We start from the raw sequence: 6,690 nt of genomic DNA, 5'->3' as shown, positions 1-6,690 counted from the left end.
TAAATTCCTTGCAGTTGCATGTTGGGGAACATTCATAAACTGTTAGACTATTGGACCACACAGTCTTCCACAAAGTGGAGCACCTCATGCCATCATTGACTGTGAAAGACTGAACCTTTCATGAGTGCACCTTTGATACCCAATCATGGCACTATAATCACCTGTGACCAACTAACCTGCTTACCTGTGAATGTTCCAGGGGTTTTTGGGGGGACTCCTCAAGCTTCCCAGTCTTTCTTGCATGTGTCCCGACTTTTTGGGAACATCTTGCAAGCATCAAATTTAGAATGTGTGAATATTTAGAGTTGTGCTGTATTAAACTGGACATAGATTTAAAAGGATTTGCAAATCCACATTTTCTGTTTTTATTTACGTCGATGATATCCCAACTTTTTTGGAATTGTTTTGCTTTTGCACATGTGGAGCATAGCACCAGCTCAGTAGCCTACTAAGACACTGTGCCCAGTTGAAGCCCCCTTAACCAGAGCCTATGATGGCCCATGTAATCACCACAGCCTTGGCTTGTGTTACGCCGACATGTCTAATAAAGATCCAGTGGTCAAACTTAATGCATTGCTGTGATTTGCTGTTGCTGTGAACACAGCCACTGAAATGTATCATTACTTGAAATAATATCATTCTACGTGTCATTCTGGACTGCAGCTTGTGTTTCTGACTAACTTGTTTGTCAATCATTGACTCAAGCAGCAGCTGTCTAGTCTGCTCAGATGAGGCAGAGTCAGAGATGGATGATATCAACCAACTTATCCAAGATTGCTTGATTCCAAAATGGGTTCTGAATAAAATCAACCCTCTGATTAAGACGTGACACATCAAAGTCAGCGCCTTGACTCTGTCACTTGAAAGGGTCTGGTTAGGACCAGTGTGCAATCCATTGCCCGGGGAGGCCCTTTGTGCATCATGGTAATAGAGAACAAAGAAGGCCAAAACCTTATGCTATTAGAATAGATTCACCAAAACCAATTGTAGTATATTAGCTTGGAAATGACACAGAGGAACTGACGAGGGTTTTCTAGCGGCAGATGGAGTTTCCCCATACCATGAAATTTGTATACTTGGCTAGTAAGAAAACAATTCTTGCTGGTATGTTGAGCAGCCTTGCTGTTTTCACTGAGAAAGCGACACTGGGGGAGTGAGAGAGTGTGAAGCCTCTTTAATTGCCTTCGGTCACCCACTACGTCGAACCAGAGCGCCACGCAGCTTAGCAAAGGAACCGGGCATAGGGCCTGATAGATATTTTATCACTCAAGTTAACGGTTAATGAATTCCCAAAGTGAAATCTGTCACTTCAAAAATAAAGAGGAAGGCAAATTAAAGGGAGATAGAGAGAGACAGGGGAAGAAAGGGACTGGAGAGGGTGACACAGTTTTAAAATGGCCTATCTTTTGGCCATCCCTGGTTTTTCAATGGAATAAAGAAAACTCAGCCTCTTTCTTCTCCTCTTTTCTTCACCCACTTCTTTTTTTCTCCCTCCCATCCTCCTATCTCTCTCTGGGCTTTTCTCTGAAAAAATTCTCATGAATGATTTATATGTGTCTTGTTATCAGCAACGATTTCTATAGACCCCAACGCATTCACCAAGACATTTGTGGCGTAATTGTTAATTTTAATGCCATAATGGCTTCAGATGGGAGCCCTGATTAGACATTTATTACACAATTAAATGAAACATACTCAAGAATCACAAAAGCCTTCCGTAATTATTTCAGGCCATTAATAAAATGGGCATTAAATTATATTGGACACAAAAGAGAAGTGAAATAGATTTCCATTAGAGCAATAGAGGCAGAGAGGGGTAATAGATCCTGCCTGAATTCACTCTGAAATTAATTGTTGCCCAGCCTATTTCCACACACAGTGGAATAAATGAATGAGAAAAGAGAGGAAGAGAAGAACGAGATGGTGGCCGTGAGAGTGAGGGGAGGGGGTTACATTAAGAGCCTCTGATAAAAAACCTTTTGTTTGACGTACTACAATGGACCCTCGATTCAAGAGAGAGAGGGAGAGTCAGACCAATTTCAATCTTAGTCCACCCCTTAAGAGTTCTGAGTTGAGGTTATATCCGCTTTTCAACTTCGGCTAGCGTTTTGAATAAACAGCTATCAAAAATCTACCTGTGAATGCATAATTCTAAACGTTACCCTCAATAAGAAGCAGTTTGTGGATCAAAAGAAAAAGATAACTGTTTTTCTTTAATGTGGAATGAATGCATATGACAGGAAATCAATCTCTTCTTTCATTAATAAATGACCCACCGGGTCCAGTGCCCATTCTTTGACAGCAAGTCACCTTCCAGGATGTTGAGGGTCAAGTTCAATCGGCTAAATAATATCTGAAATTCAGTTTTATCTAAAGGAAAAGGTCATTTTATTGCGCTAAATTATGAGATAATGCCAGGGAGGATCCAGAGAAGTATGGTTGTATTTCAATTAATAGATGTGTAATCTATTTATACAAGGCTTGTAATGATATGGTATTCATCCTGAACAGGCACGGTACACAGTCACACTACAACTGGGAGAAAAAGGACTTCCACATGGCAGTATCCACACGTCAGTCCATGGTGGTCATGCTTTGACTGCTATTAACTAACAAAGACCAGGAAGAAGTGGACTCAACAAAACACACAAAGAAGAATGAGTAACACAGGACGATGACACAGCGGAGCTAAGAGATCCACCTCTGTCTATGAATCAGCTGTGTGGAGAAACCTGGTTTCAGAAAACACGTCAAACATTTTAAATGGATAGAAAAGCCTTTTGACAAACAGCACAAATCTGCAAGGGCTACTAAAACCCTCATGCAGCGCTAACATGACACTCAAAGTATTTACTTTAATTTTTTTCATAACCAGAGAATTTCAATGCCATTGCTTAGCTTTGTGAGACATTAAATTACTCAGTGTTTGTAGGTTCACAAAGTACAGTTAATGAACCACTGCCATTTATTTTGTTTTAATCAGGCATCTGAAAAGACACTTTTTTTTCCAAAATTCATCTCAAACAGGCTTTTTGGCCCAGCCAACTATTCTAGTAGCATTAATGTCTCCAAATGAACTGAGTATTGTTTAAATTGCAAAGCAAGTGGCATAGCAAATGTTTAACAAAGTGTCACCAGTTAATCCAACACCAGTTAAACCGTGACACCAGTTCCATACATCAGACAAAATAAAAGACGAAAAGGTGACATGAGTAAAACAAATTTTGACCGTGTTTGGTTACTTCTGAGACTAAAAAAATAACACATAATGAAATATTTTATTAAATTATTATTTTTGATTAATAATTTCTATGTTTTTCAGTTATTATAAATGACCTCTTGCAGCCCGTATTTTGGTAAGCACTGTCATAGATGGCATCCTCCAGAGGTGGGCCCTTTTTAAAACTAACTTGTTAGATTACTGCGTATCTTAGACACAGTGTTTTGGCACTGCTACTGGGAAAAGCTACTTCTTACAGTACTTTTGTGCTACCAAATGTAAAGACACTTGGTCCGGCAGCAGACTGTCTATTTTATAACAGAAATACACGATAAAACTTCAGCGTTAAAACGGGATTAAACTTCTGTTTAGGGTAAGGGTAAGGGTTAAGGTGATGGCTGGATACCGAAAGTTAAAAGCTTAAACCTGACCTGCAAAACCTGATTACAAAACATTTAATAACACAAAGTAAACAGTCTGGACAGGATAAAAGCTTGTCCTCCATGAAAACACTCTAACGCAGCAAGAATAGCTAACATAGCTCCATTAACTGTGTAAACTACATAGATAATGTAGCTAACATGGCTACTCAGCTAACATAGCTAATGTAGCTAAAGCTAACCTTACAAAGTGGCCGTGCAATCTTCATAGCTATGTTCTCTGTTATAGCTCTAGCTACTTTGCTAAAGCTCACATTGCTAAAGCTAATGTAGCTACACTGGCTTCTGTAGTAATGAAAATTACATAGCTAGCATAGATGTGCTAGCTTTAGTTAAAGCTAATAAAGCTAAAGCGAGCCAACGATCATGTAACTTTTTCTAAAAAGTGTCATACATAATCTAATCCCAGATTAGACCTCTGCTCTTTTTTCTTGTTTTATCAATGAAATGCGGCCTAGTCTGTAATGTTTGACATGTGGTTATTTTCTTAATAAATGTAACTGCCAGACTTTGTTTATGAATAAAAAACGAATATGTTATACTGGCAAAACATGGCACTTCCGTTCTGAAAGATACGGCATCTCAGATGAACGATCTGTGAGAGTGGCCGTTAGAGATGTACGATCTGCAGCCAGGCTGTTTTGAACTGAAACGACTGCCCAGCTAGTTTGATGAAAACCATATAAGAAACGGTACAAGAAATGAATGTTTCACCATGCTGTCCCTGAAAAAGTCCATCATAAAGGGGATGATTTCACAGTGTAATGCTGTCCTCTCTGTCATCTCACTAGCTTAATAAGCTTACGACATGTACGTACTGACACAGGTGTTCCCCTTCCAACAGGAAGGAGAGAGTTTGTGAGGGGAAATGTAACTCAAGCACTTCGCGCTCCTGTGTCTATTCTAGCTTGTGCCTGTTTAATGCTGTATGGCAGCCCTACCGGCCCTGAGAGCAGCCTGGCCCACCAGAAATTCTCCAGATTAGCCACTCCAGGTCTGGTGTGTTCCAACCACCAATCATCTTTCTGAGCTGATCTGATACTATTATTGATAATTGATGGTGATATTATGTTAGAGTCACGCTGGACACATGTAGACACACGTGTGTCACTCAGCAGCAAAGGTCAAGCTTAATGGCATCTCTTTTGTCCAGGCTTCCCCATCCCTGGACTGCTGCTTTCGGGCCCTTGGTACATCCACAGCATGACCAGGAGCTCATGGCAACCCTAGTCCCCGCCTGGATGATACCCTAGGCCATGTTTACGCACCACATCCACCGCTCAGTCCAATCTTAAGATCTGGAAATTGTTATTTTTTCAACAAATTATTTTTCAATGCCCTTGTTAATGTACAAGGATGTCCAGACCACGGCCAGGGTTGTGCCAATCCTCCTTCCTGCTTGAGATTGCTCTTAAGCAGCTTACTTGCCACATCTGCCACCTTAATTCAGCTTCAGTTTTTTGCTGGTCCTTAACAACTAGCCTAAGCGACCCCTACTTTATAAATAAATAGTGATAAATTTCTCTTAAATGCATACATTTTTATTTCTTACATTTTTCAATGTAAAAATTCTTTATTGGTTAATGTGGTGATTTTAATTTCATCTTTTTTGGGGTGTTTTTATTTTTTATTCTTTCATACACTGCGGCCTGTACAAACAACACCAGTTATTTAAAATGACATATGATTAAAAAAAAAAAAAAAAACTGTAACCATCAGTGCTGTCATGTCAAAAAAAAGAGGAAACCTAGAATTGGTCATCCAGGATTTTCTTTTCTTTCTAGTTGAACCAAACTCAAAACTGTGCCCCCAAAACTGAGAAATGACCCTAAAAGTGACCTTTTTGAAACATTACACTCCTATTTTAAAACTTGTGCAGTAGAAATTAAAGACTATCTTTTACTCTATACAATAGAGAACGAAAATGATTGATGCTTACATGATGGTGGGACTCCTAGTTTATTAATTTGTCTCTATGATAATCTGTCTAAGTGGAGTATCTCAGATGTAAAGTGAAGCCATGAAAAAAAGAGCCTTACAATTGGAAAAATGAGCAGAATTTATTTTCCCATCTCGGAACAGTGAGATTACGACAGTTTAAACACATCAAAGCCAAACGTAAGGAGAAGACTTTCTCAAACCATTTCCCATCAGAGCTCTAAATTGAACCGTCTTTTTGAACTAGCAGTCTCTGGAGATGGTCCATAAAAGTGCAAAAGAAATGGAAACTGATATCACACAAGGCTGGAGCAGATCATTCAACCAAATTAATTAATCATCGACTGATACAGATTTTTAGAATTGTATTTTTTCTCCTCTCCATCAGACTGTCTGGCTTCAAAAGCTTTCCCATTCTTTAACTGAGTCTTTTTCATTATTTCACATTCTGGTTAGCTCTGTGTTTTACTCAACAATACCTACAGTCCGGCTCGGATTTCACAAGCAGCTTTTTGTCCAGTAAGGGCTTCCTTCTTCATGGTTCAGGATGCAATTTCTGTAAACAAAACGAGAAGAAAAGGTACGAGGAGAGGATTGATATGTGTAATTGTGAGACATACAGGAGAGGCAGTGTGGAATATTAATTCATAATTCATCACCTGACTCACAGCTTTGCACAATGTCTCCAGCCTTCAGGTCTCCAGCTTGAACTAATAGGTGAGAGAATAAAAATGGAAGTTCATTTATTGATAATATCAAAACAAAAAGTGTAAATAAAAACAGAATGCTATCATTTGCAAATCTTTACCGATACTTTATTCTCAATAGAACATGAACAACACATAAGATGTTGAAACTGAGACTTTTTACCATTTCGGGAAAAATAGTAGCTCATTTTGACTTTGATGGCAGCAAAAGATCTCAAAAAGTATGGACAGGGCTTTGTTTACCATTGTGTAGCATCCCCTCTTCTTTTAACAACAGTCTGGGAAGTGAGGAGACCCGCTACTAGAGTTTTAAGAGAGGAATGTTGTCCCATTTTTGTCTGATGTAGGATTCTGGCTGCCTTCTAGTCCTGTATCTCCTTTAAAA

Source organism: Cheilinus undulatus, linkage group 7 (assembly GCF_018320785.1).
Source record: "Cheilinus undulatus linkage group 7, ASM1832078v1, whole genome shotgun sequence".
Lineage (NCBI taxonomy): Eukaryota > Metazoa > Chordata > Actinopteri > Labriformes > Labridae > Cheilinus > Cheilinus undulatus.
This window is presented reverse-complemented; position numbering follows the sequence as displayed.